This window comes from Aotus nancymaae, unplaced genomic scaffold, assembly GCF_030222135.1.
Source record: "Aotus nancymaae isolate 86718 unplaced genomic scaffold, 86718_ANA_hifiasm-v0.15.2.pri h1tg000131l, whole genome shotgun sequence".
NCBI lineage: Eukaryota > Metazoa > Chordata > Mammalia > Primates > Aotidae > Aotus > Aotus nancymaae.
The window spans coordinates 10,116,410-10,130,040 of record NW_026988546.1 but is presented as its reverse complement, the minus strand read 5'-3'; the positions used below and the strand labels follow the sequence as shown (position 1 = coordinate 10,130,040).

The 13,631-nt window shown below is 36.4% G+C and overlaps 1 pseudogene; it reads right to left on the bottom strand.

Annotated features, from left to right (window-relative positions):
* Positions 1-1,209: 1,209 nt before the first annotated feature.
* On the bottom strand, positions 1,210-1,326 carry LOC135272822 (5S ribosomal RNA; annotated as a pseudogene).
* Positions 1,327-13,631: the final 12,305 nt, after the last annotated feature.

The window sequence follows — 13,631 nt, the reverse complement described above, 5'->3', positions numbered from 1 at the left end:
CTGTTTTAGACGTTTGTCATTCTTACATTCATCCTGGCTTTTCACTGTCAACGTATAATTTTGCAGCAACAGGAAGGATATTAGATCGCACTTGCCACCCTTTCCACCTTGCTTTTTCTTAAACTCTTTGCTTATTTTGCCTTCTATACATGCTAACATTTCTGTTACGAAAATGGCCCCAGTGAATTTCAAAAACCCTCAAGAAACACAACTTCATTTAAAAATACTTGTTTTTAATATTTTTAGTAGCATGGTGGTGTGCGCCTGTAATCCCAGCTACTCCAGAGGCTGAGGCAGCAGAATAGCTTGAACCTGGGAGGCAAAGTTTGCAGTGAGCTGACATCACTCCATTGCACTCCAGCCTGGGTGACAAGAGCAAAACTCCATCACAAACAAAACAAAACAAAACAAAAACTTATTTTTTATTTTATATTGCTATTCCTTTTGTTATTTTTTATATACACTTTAACATGTGCCTTTAAAGTTTTTTTCAGACCTCCAAATCTAAAACATTATGCTATAGGGTAAAACAGACTTTTTTTATTGTTTGGAGTATTGTGCTATTTTTAAGTTATATAATGTACTTACCTGTATGCTCTAAGAAAGATAAATGGTACACTTTTTTCAGGAAGTCAAATCCAGTGGAGATTTAGTAAACTCACAAGAAACATTCTTCAATAATCTTTGGCAAAGTTGTCTTTTGATTCATTTTTTATGTTCTTGAATTTTATAATATAGCTCTTTGCTTAAACTGTTTATCTGCTTACATATACATGTATGTATATGAAGAGAAGCCTAGCTATATCTTCCTCTCTATCTTGTTTGAAGTAGGAGTTGAGGTCCTTATGTAAACCATTTTAATTATGCATTCCATTTATTTATTTAGACAATATGGGGAATACCTACTGGATGATAGAAATAATATAAAATTTTATAAAAGAAAAATAGGTTTGTAAAACTTACAAATTCTGTAAAAGAGTTAGGTTCTAAAAGTACAGGAGAAATATTTTCTATTCCCTGTGTTCCAGAGTAGAAATCACTTAGTGCACATTTCCACTGTTTCATAGTTCCTGAGTTTCATATGATAATAGGTCAGTATCACAACCTTTTACACTATTTTATTTAAGTCTGGAGCAGCACTACTGAAATATCTTGCAATGTTGTCCCCAAAACAAGGAGAAATTCATTATTTTTTTATTATTATTTTTAAGCCTACGGCACCCGGTATTCCCAGGAGGTCTCCCATCCAAGTACTAACCAGGCCCGACCCTGCTTTGCTTCCGAGATCTGACGAGATCGAGCGTGTTCAGGGAGAAATTCATTATTACTCATGAAATCTATTCAATGAAAATTTACAAAAAATGGCTAGAAGTGTTACTAGCCTAGGGATTCATTTAGTATGTTCCCTGGAATACCTTTTGTTTATTGCCTGCTGTTTTCACCACCGAATAAAAGTAACTTTCACATTTTGTAGAATTGATGAATGGCATGAAGGGTTATGTTTTCATGGCTATGGCCAAATTTTATTCATTTGATGCCAGTGGCATAGAATGTGTGACAATTTTGCCTGCCTTTGGTGTTATCCACCCATCAAAGTCTTTGTAGAAACATAAATGTGAGATAAATTGGTGGTGTAAATAGAATTGCAAGTCCTTGACTGACTTTTGAGAAGAGGCAACTTCTGAGAAAAATTACATACTGCACCTAGACGTTTTCGTTTCATCAGATGAATTCAATTTGTTCATAGTGGTTCAATTCATTCTGTGTTCTTGAAAAGGGAAATTTATGTTCTACCTCTGTACCTCACCTGCCTTTTCTGTCTTCAGAGTCCTCTTCACATTGAGATTCCATTCCAAAACCCTAAAATCCTGTTTTCAGTATTTCAAACTGACCTCCGATCTTAAGTGTATATAATATGTATTGTATAACATCACCAATTTTTAGCTACCTCAATCTATGAGTATTAATAAGGCCTCAGATGTCTAAATAAAGTTCTACATTTAAAAAATATCTGCTGTTAAGTTTTTAGGAAGCCTGATAAGATTGAACTCATGAGTTGCTGCATTTCATCTCCTTATCTATTCACTGCTGATTGTCAGTAAAAACATTCTAAAGAAGGAGAAGAGAAAACAGAGGGAACATCTTTCAACTATATACTGTCTATGAATGAGAGAGATATCTTATGTTCACCAAGATAAAATTTTCCTTGAATAAAATGACATGTTTTCATGTAGAACTGAGGTTAAAGCACTGAGCCCAAGATTGAAGTGGATGTTCTTGGAAGTCTGAAGCATTTCTATGAGGACATTTCAAGTACATGGACACTTAGAAATTACTATTATCCCTGCCAAAAAAAAAAAATACACAGGAAATATTGTAGCTGTGGGAGAACTCAGGCTACTGAAACCACCATTTCAAATATACACTTTCTATTAACTAAATAGATTCTAACCCAATACATTTATATGTTCCTAAGTATTACACAATAAAGTTTAATAGTTAAAAGTCCAGGCTTCTTAGCATGTATTTGTAAAGATGCTGATTTATCATATGCATTTTACAAAGGTTTTTCTTCATTTATTTGAATAATAGGCCTAAAAAATCTACACTACAATTACAAAAGTCAAAGATGTTGCTAAAATATTTATCTTGTTATTTGTTGCAAAAGTTTGCCTTACTTTGAGTTTTGGTAGTGTGACTGTGTTTTAAAACTTTCCAGAGATGGTTCCCTTTATATTATAAACATCCTCATCGTTTTTCTTTTTTCTTTTCTTTTCTTCTTTTTTTTTTTTTTTTAGATGGAGTTTCGCTCTTATTGCCCAGGCTGGAATGCAATAGCGAGATCTCAGCTCACCACAACCTCTGCCTCCCAGGTTCAAGTGATTCTCCTGCCTCAATCTCCCAAGTGGCTAGGATTACAGGCATGCACCATCATGCCCAACTAATTTTGTATTTTTAGTAGAGATGGGGTTTCTCTATGTTGATCAGATTGATCACAAACTACCAACCTCAGGTGATCTGCCTGCCTCTGCCTCCCAAAGTGCTGGGATTACAGGTGTGAGCCACAGCACCTGGCCCAGTTTTTCTTATATGACAAGAGATTCTCTCTAGCTACTCTATCACCAATCACCACATAATCTGGACGGGTAACCATTTATTTCACTGATAAACCATATTTTCTTATAACTATTCAGGCATAAATGGCCCAAAGTTGCTGAATATGTGATAATATGTGAACAATTAATGAAAAAACAAGAGACATATTTTAGTGATAGAACAAACCAAAGTATTTTTTAGAATACACAATCAATAGTTTATATTGGCCAAAATATTCAATGTCTGTTTACCTAAGAGCTAACATTGATGTGCTATCTTCTTTTTTTTTTTTTTTTTTTTAAGAAATAATTAATTGCTATTGCTTTCTCTTTGGATAAGACTGCTGTGCTTTTGTTTACAGCAGTGAACTCACGAAAGGTAGAATCATTATTTTAATTAATTGAACAAGCACATGGTAATTGTCAGTTCTGTGCCAGATGCTGTGCTAGGCACTGGACATAGAGAAATTGAGGTAGTCCAGAGCTCGGCATGGAAGTAAACCTAGGAGAAGGCTTGCTCATGAGGTGAAGCTTAAAAAAAGCTAGGGCTTATTTAGGTGGAAAACTTGTGGTGTGGGAAGCTTCCTTTGTAAGGAACGGCATGAATGTCTCTCGTATGAATTTACAGCCTCTCTGCTCATTTCAAAAGTGCTTTTAGCATAATAGGTGACTGCAGTTGTTTGCTGAGCAAAATTCAGTAACTATCTACATAACATACTGTTGCTTGATCCTGGACCTGCCATTTCAGTGAGTTGTCCTAGAAGTTCCCAAATGGGTAATTTTAAAAAGGATATAGGCTAGTTAGAGTAATCTTATACCCTTACAATACAAGTCATTTTTAATTACATGCCAAAATTAATGATAAGTACAAGAAAACACATTTCTTTACTCAATAAATAATTGATTGATAGAGGCACAGCATAATTCATTCTTTACAAAGATGGCTGATTTAATGCATGAAAACATATTTCTTTTTTTTGAGATGGAGTCTCACTCTATTGCCCAGGCTGGAGTGCAGTGGCACGATCTCAGCTCACTGCAACCTCTGCCTCCCAGGTTCAAGCGATTCTCCTGCCTCAGGTGTGGTAGAAGGCACCTGTAATGCCTCCTGAGTATCTGGGATTGCAGGTGCCCCCTATCATGTCTGGCTAATTTTTGCATTTTTAGTAGAGACAAGGTTTCACCACGTTGGCCAGGCTGCTGTCGAACTCCTGACCTCAAGTGATCTGCTTGCCTCATACTGTGTATGGTTCTTGACAGATGATTTTGGTTGAAAGAGCTCTGGTTCTTGGTAGATCTGGGGTAAAGCAGGCCAAAAAAAAAAGAGACAGATCCGGTGTGCAATGCTCACTAAAGCAGAAGTGTCAGGATTTTTATGGGCAATCAGAGATTGAGAGAGAAAGAGGGACTAGGGCAGAGAAGTTCAAGGAGAAAAAAAGTATGAGGAGCATCAGGAAAGAGAAGAGGTCTAGGAAGTTGGCCAGAAACACGAACCTAAAGGAAACTTGCCACAAGGAAGTCATGTTGGAGGAGCCCAAGACTGTTATGAGTGTTTTACACTTCTGGCTCTGCTGTGCTGTGCAACCCGTCAGACTGATTTCCCCTGTTAACTGACAAACGTTTAGAAAAAATCTGATGCACAGTGGCATCTTAAGGGAGCATTGTCTACCCCAGTGAAACAGAGGCCCATGGGAAGAGAAGAGCTGCAGAAACCAGCAGCTACGTTTTGGAGTTAAGAGACACAAGAAAGCAATTTGTTACACAGTCTAATTCAGACTTAGGGGCAAAACACTCTTTCTTCAAATCATACTAAAATGAACTATTGATGAGGGTGCAGAACAGCACCTGACCTCAATCATATAAAGATTCACAAATATTTTAATAAGAGACTAATCAATCAGTACAATAATTATTATCAGATTTCAGAAACAAAGGCATTTTTAGGCTGGAGTCATTAGCTTTGGCTAAAAGAAACGACTTTATTGGAGAAGGAAATTGAGGGACAATAAGAATAAAGTGGGAGGAGGGGGTATCTCAGATGGAAGTCAGGAAGCGATGCTAGTAACTGTTTATACTGAGCTAGAAGCAACACATTGGTGTTTATGGGCATGAGCATTGGAATCAACAGACCCAAATTGGATCCCCACTCTGATACTACTTAGTTTGGTAATCTATACCATTTTTGCTAACATGTTTGTGTCATGAGGGGAATTAAATGATAAAATGTGTGCGAAAGGATTTCCTTGTTGCTTGGCACATAATCAGTTCTTATAAGGATAGTTATATAGACTAGACAATTAACAGATGACTAATCACTGTGCCTGAAGAAACTACAAGTGAACTCTGTAGACTAAAATTTGGCTGTGTGCAAAACTTGAGCAAAGAGCTTCACTTTAAGTGAGAATCCCTTGAGCAACAGCAAAGATGAATATAACGTGGAGATATGGGAGACTTGTCCCAAGTAGGGGGCTCATGTTGCTTACTTGGATAATGATCCAAATAAAATTTCAGTGTGAACTTTGGGCATCACTCAAAACCAGCATATGTGGCTACCTAAGCAAATGGGGCCAATTCATTTAGCATTGAAAGACTTTGGAAATAAACTGCAGTTTATGGCCCAGCTATCAAAATGCAGCTCAGAGTTGGGGAAGGAACATCTTTTTCCGGTCCATAAAGGTCAGAGTGAAGCTCTGGCTCATAAAGGTTCATCCTGGCAGAGAGACGCCATGCCCTTGGGGGCTCCTTCTCATGGAGACACCCGAAGCTGAGACAGGATTGAAGTGTTCTGTTGGGGAAGAAGGGCAGAACCAAACTTTGGGGCTTCCTTTGTGCCTTCAGAGATTTAATGGAAAAGAACCTGGAAGCAAGGAACAGAGGCTATTAGAATGTTCATTGCAAATACCTGTTCTGCAGATTATTAACTTCTTTCCATCTTACTATCTAAAAGAAGGGTCTGTATCATCATGCAATCATTTGGAATTTACCAGTTCACCTTTTGTAAAGAGTCTGCAATTTTATTAAAGGCATATCTTCATCAGTCTGTGTATAAATTTTGAGTAAATTTAAGCTAATGTAAATTATTATTTTTATAGGAAGTGTCATACATTCTTACCAGGCTAAATAGACTTAGGAGAGGCAGTAACCTTATTGTAGAGAAGAAATCTATCAACAATCTAAATCATAAACAAAACACCCAAAAGTTATGGAAATAAACTGTCATGTTTTCACTAGAACTCATGGATGAAAGAAGGGAACGTAGCTACTCAAAAAATAATCAGTCAACACTTACAAACCAACTGCCTAGACAAGAAGATAAAAATAAATGTAAACATTCAACATTACCATACATATTTTATTTAAGAAATCACAACTTTCTTGTAAAGTGTTATCCCTTAATTTATTTTTTTCCACACATTTCCTTTGGTGATATCATAATACAGTAGCAACTGGTCAGTATCAAAAAAGTCTATACTGCATCTACATTGGTAAGAGAGTTTGGTTCCATCTCTGAAGGTTAGAGTTCTTGAGCACATCTCTCAATATGAACCCCAATTAATTCAATTCACAAGCAAGATGGGTCACATCTAAGGGAGGGAAAGGAAAGGAGAAGGGCTCTGAGCATGTTGACCTCATCAGGACTCAGCCCAATGTCTGATACCTGTGCCCATGTTCACAGGCTGATTAATGGGTTGTCACTTCGGTTGTTGACTGGTGAATTATTTATACTTATACACTGCTAAATAATTTAGAGTTGATGTCTTAAATTACAGCTGAGAGTGACTAGAGGAAGGTGGCCTCAAACTCCAACTGGAGATCAATGCCCTTGTTCTCAGGGCACTTTAGAATACAATTTTCACTGACTGTTCTCAGAAGAAAAGATGGAAAAGAAAACATATGTCAATTGGGTATAACACGTTAGAGAGGGTGAAATGCTTCAGCAATCAAAGAGAAAGTTGCCTTAAACAACACAAACGTGATACAGCTCTGAAAGATACTAAAATTACATAGGAAATGAAAATCTTTGGCTTCAACATTTAATCATGAAACCTAGACCCACTGTAGGTTTTAAACTTTGCCTTAAAGAAGTTTACCATGCTCTGTGATCACAGAAGATCAGGATACATAGTGATTTTCACCTGCGGCTATTACATTACATTTTGTTTTCTTTTTTAATGCAGAGAAGATGACTTAGAAATAAAATATTCATCAATATAACACAGGGTGGGATAGGGCAGTGATGTGATCACATCTAGACATATTAAATTGAGAAGAAATGGGAGGTTGAGAAGAAAAGTAAGAGTGTGAAGATTTTTAGTACCTTATGGATACCACATAGTGTTTTCAGAGTAGCCAAATAGATTGGGGAAAGTTATCTTAATAAGGTATTATGTGCTCAATTTAGTAAGACTGAATATGTGTTATGCAAATAAGAGGTAAGTGTTTTAAGACAACATTGAAATATTATAACTAGGGATTTTCTGTTAACTTAAATGGAGTTTGTGGAGTGTGTGTGCATGTCTCTGTGTGTGTGTGTGTTACAGACAGTATATCAAAGAAAAATGGAACTATTATAAGCTCCACTTCCTCAGATCACTATCTTTGTATACACATTTCATATAAATCTCCTCTTACATTGGGATTTACAGGTATATTCATTCTTTAAATACAGGGCAATATTAAATACTTATTTATAGTGATTACTTAATAATTAACTTCAGTGGCTGCATTGACCTGCTCTGACATAATGGCTTGCCTTTCATCATAAGCTTCTTACAAAAAGGCCTTAACAACATTGGCCCAAAATCAAATAGGCCCAGATCTCCAAAGGATGTCTTTTCCCTGAAAAATGACAAAAGAACTTATACAAGTTACCTTTTTGCTTTTATGACATATATGGTACTATGCTGGCAAACCAAGAAACAGTGTGAGTGAATTTCAGGGGTATACAGGGTCTAAGCAGTACTGCCCTTTTATGACTTTGAATAAGATACTCACTTGCCTCATTCTTTGTTTGAACCACCAATGCTCAATATCTCCCTCTTGTTTTCAGAAGAGATATTCTGCACTTTCTGTCTTCTGTGACAAAATGATGATTTTGCAAGGCTGTTCATGATTTCTTCTTTAGTCTTTATAGCATTTTGAACATATACAGTCATTTTGACCAAGAATAGGGGCAGAATTCTGTAGTGAAAAAGTCCTAAGCAAGTCAATCTCCTCTCCCTGAATTTCACAGAATTGCTTAGTGACACAATCACATCCTGTTTCCAAAATTAGATATAATCATCTTCATCTTTGTAAAGGTTAACAGACACTTAAAAACAACAGCAAGTGATTGGATAGGCTTCTACATGTGAGTTTCCAAGATCAAACAACCTGGCTTAGTGCTACTACAAATACCAAAATATTGAAATATTTACTATTTTAATATAGTACTTGCTGTGAACATGTACTACAGGAGGATCAGGCAAGGAAACCCCTTTGTGACCATAGACCTGAGACTTCTGTCCCATCCCTTGAAACAACAGAGAGATGGCAACACAACCCCAGCAAGGCCTGGGTCGGGCAGCACGCTCTGCTCCCAATGGGCCACAGTGGGTACTGCTATCACATGTGTCTACTCAGGGCAGACCCTCTGTTCCCATGAATTTGAGACTTCACTCCCCGACCAGGAAGCTTCAGGGCTGGCAAACACAGCTAAAATAAGCAAGCTGTCTTGAAAAGCTTCTTTGTCCAGGAAGGCCTGCTGCCTCCCCCACTGAGAGACACTCAAAAACATGGCAGGAAGCCCTTCTGCCCCTTTAGAAGGCACCAACAAGGAACAGTGGGAATCTGAGCAGTATCAGACAAACCAAGCAGACCAAAATAACACTGAAAAGGCACTAAAAATTATATTGTAATTGGAACACCATCCCACAAACGTGTGCTAAACATGACAGAATAATTAACTGTTAAAAGATGTAACTAGGATCCAGAGCATCATAACATGATAGACAAAATGTATAAGATACAACTGAAAATCACCCATCATACCAAGAAACAAGAAAATTATAACTCGAATGAGAAAACTCAATTATTTTATGTCAATCCCATGATGAACTCGATGTTGGAATCATCTAACACGGATCCTACAGCAGACATCATAAAAATGCCTCAACTAGCAATTTCAAATTCTCTGGAAACAAATTAAAAATAAAAAAAATCTACAAAGAAATAAATATTACATAAAAGAGCCAAATGAAAATTAGGGAGCTGAAACATAATAACACTGCTCCCCCACCCAAATACACACACACACACACACACACACACACACACAGTCTCTCTGATGGGTGGGCATGACAGAGAATAGGATCAGTTCACTTGAGAACATGCCAATAGAATTCACCCAACTTGAACAACAGGGAGAAAATAGACTGAAATAAAAAAAGAGGAAAACTATTAATGGGCCATTTGGAATCTCATAATGAGTGGAGAAATAGACTGAAGCTGAAAAAATATTTAAAGAAGTATTTCCTGAAAATGTTCCAAATGGGATGAAAAACATAGGTATGCAGATTTATGAAAATGAGCAAATACCAAAAAGACTAAACTAAAACAAAAAGAAAAACTCCACACCAAGACACACCATAATGAAATTGCTGAAAATTAAAGTCAAAGAAAAAAATATTAATGGTAGCTAAAGATAAATAACAAGTTACCTATAAAAACATACATTCTCAGGATAGCAAACTTCTCTTCTAAAGCAGTGAAAGACAGAAGGAAATGTAGAATGCTTTATTGCAACAAATACATTACTTTTTTCAAGTACTCCCAGAATATTTATTAAGATAAACTATGTCCTGGGTCATAAACAAATCTCAACACATTTCAATAAATTGAAATCATAGAGTATTTTTTCTGACCATAATGGAATCAAATCAGAAATCAGAAACAGAAAGAAATCTCTTTCTAGACACAAAGAGATTAAGCAATACACTCTAAATAACCTGTAGGTGAAATAATAAATCCCTAAGGAATTAGAGATACACACAGTTGAATGAAAATAAAAACATACAATATCAAAATATGTAGAATGCTGCTGATGCAGTGATGAGAGGAAAAATTACACTATTGTAATGATTGATTTTATGTGTTAATGTGCAAGATGTTTGGGACGAAATTAATATTTAAATTAGTGAACGTCATCGAGTAAGATTGCCCTTCCTAATGTGGGCGTGTCTTATTCAACCAACTAAAAAGCCTGAATAGAACAAAAAGCCTAGCCTTGACAAGCAAGAGGGAATTTCCCAGCAGGCTGCCTATAGACTTCATCTGTATGATCAGCTCTTCTGTTCTCAAGCCTGCCAGTCCACCCTGCAAGTTTGATATTCCCAGACTCAATATTTGCATGATCTATTTTAGTTTCTACCTCAAGACTAGGTAAGAAGCACAAGATAAACACAAAGCAACAGGAAGAAAATAATAAAAATCAAAACCAAATCAATAAAACTGAAAACAGGAAAAACTAAAGAAAGATGAAACAAATTATTCTGTGAAAAATTACACAAACTTGATAAACCTCTAAAATAAATAGAGAGAAGATAAAAGTCACCAATATCATGAGTGAAATAGGGGATACAATTATTATATATATTTGCCAGTGCGGTGGCTCATGTCTGTAATCCCAGCACTTCAGGAGGCTGAGGTGGGCTGATCACCTGAGGTTGGGAATTCGAGACAGCCTGATCAAAATGGAGAAACCCTGTCTCTACTATAATTACAAAATTAACCAGCATGGTGGCGTGTGCCTGTAATCCTTGCTACTCAGGAGGCTGAGACAGGAGAACCACTTGAACCCAAAATGGGGAGATTGTGGTGAGCCGAGATCGTGCCATTGCACTCCAGCCTGGGCAACAAGAGTGAAATTCTGTGTCAGAAAAAAATTATTGTATATATTTAACTAATTATATATAGTTATATATATGTGTGTGTGTACGTATCACACAACATATACACACACATATATATTTATACATACACAGAGAGAGAGAGAAAGAGAGACAAATGTCATGCTTATTTAAAAATCCCAGAAAAGTTTTATGTAGACATAGACAAGCTTATTCTAAAATTTATATGGGAAATGACTGGCCGTAGAATAGCTAAAATGACTTTGACAAATGAGCATGAAGTACAAGAAATCCTTTTAGCTTATATCAAGGCTTATTAGGTAGCTATAGTAATCAAGTGTAGTATAGCACAGGGCTAGACACACAGATTAATGTAATCCAACAGACAACTAGAAAATGGCCCACACAAATATGTTAACTGGTTTTCTGAGAAAACAGTGAAAAAAGGAATTCAATGGAGGGGGAAAACTTGATTTCAACAAGTGGTACTGGATCGATTAGATGTCCACAGCAAAAAATAAACTTTGAGCTGAACCTCACATTTGATCTAAAAATGAACTTAAAATGGAACATGGACTAAAAGTAAATATAAAACTATAAAACTTTTAAGCAAAAACATAGAAGTAGATCTTTGAGATCTGGCACCTGGCAAAGCATTTTTGGACTTGACACCAAAAACGCAATCCATAAAAGCAGCAATTGATGAATTGGGTCTTACCAAAATTAAATCATTTTGCTGTGCCAAAGGCCCTATGAAGAGGATGGAAAGGCAACCTATAAACTGGGAGAAAATATTTGCACACCACATAGCTGATGTAGGACTTGTATCTAGAAAATGCAAAACATTATCAAAAGTCAACAGAAAACATAAAACAAAAAAACCTCAAGCAGTCCTAATAGAAAATGGCCAAAGGGCATGAAGAGACCTTTCACTAAGGAGGAGGACAAACAGATGACAAGGAAGCACATGAAAAGATGCCCAGTAATTAGCCATCAACAAATGCAAACTAAAATCACCATAGGATATCTCTACAAAACTAATAGAATGACTAAAATACAACTAACATAAATAGTTACAACGTCAAATCCTAGTGAGGATGCAGTGAAACTGGATCACTCATACACTGTTCATGGGAAAGTAAATGGTACAACCACTCTGAAAACCGTTTTGGCAATTTCTTATAAAACTGAAGATTCGATTACCGTATAACCCAGCATTTCCACTCTAGGTCATTTACCCCACAAAACAAATTTAAAAATGTATCTTTACGTAAAATACACAAATTTTTTAGCAGCTTTATTTAGAATAGTCCCAAACTAGAAATAGTCCAGATGTCTTTCAACAGATGAAGGCTTAAACAAGCTGTGGTATATACATATCACTTAATACTGTTCAGTAACACAACACAAAGGAACAAATGATTTGCAACAATGTGGAAAAATGTCCAGGGTATTACGGTGCATAAATAAACCAATCCCAAAAGCCAACCCCATGCTGTTACACCATTAATATAACAGTTTTAAAATGACAACATTTAGTACCCCAAAGTATAAGAGAGTGAAGACATTAGCCCCACACAGTTACTGTTAGGTTTGGCAGCTGGGCATAGGTAGCCGAGGGAAGAGAACGGAAAGTTCTGAAACTATCTAGTTGGTACCATCAGAAAATTAAGAGATTCATTAATCACTTACAAGATTATGTCTCTTTGCCCACAAATAACTGTAGTTTAAAAGAAAAGGTAGTGAAGCAGACATTTGTGGATGAATTAATTTCTTTTAAAGGTAAATTTTAAAAATCAGTGGGAAAATTTTTATTGCAGGAGGTGGAGAAGCGGAATTGGACATAATTCATTATGCATGTGTTGAGTAAACGAATGAACAAATGAAACTAGGCAAGAGTTCTTTAGAACCTACTACAGTTATACATTTATCTGTTTTCACAGTGCAAACTATGTGAGAAGGGGTGTTCAACATAGTGTATGGCTGTGTAACCTATTTCTTCAAGACTTTTACTTGAAACTTTTGAATATTTGAACTTAAGAGGATTTGTAAATCAACCATATTTACCATTTGAAAATAACTGGCTGATTTTAACTCATCTTTAAACAAAAGTATTTCATGAGCCTAAGTCAAAGAGATGCATCAAGACCAATGGGGCATACAAACCCATGATTAATCATCTGCACAGGGAAAGTTGGTCATGACAGTCTTCAAAGGTTTACTAATATTTGAAATTATGAAACCTGGTATTATTTTAAACTTTGACAATTCCTTTTGATCACTTGAATGGAATCGTAGAATCATAGACATTTAAAACTAGAGAGATGGAGATGGCATTTGAGGGAACCTAACAGTCTTGGGTATTTAGAGTGGAGCACGAAGATCCTGGCCCTCCTGGCTTTGCTGGCTGGGGACAGTGCCAGCACGACAGCAGCAGCCTCTTGTCAGAAAGGTGCTTCCAATTCCTACATCCTCCTCCCTGAGCTATTTTGCCAATGAAATAAGCAAACAGAACTTTGACATTACATGTTTTCCTCTGCTAGATCAACTGAAGTCTTCTCGCTTTTTGGGTCTTTTATGCCACCTCTGACCATGGAAAGTGAAATACAAAGTGAAAGATACCTTTCCCCATCTATTCTTATTGAAGTGT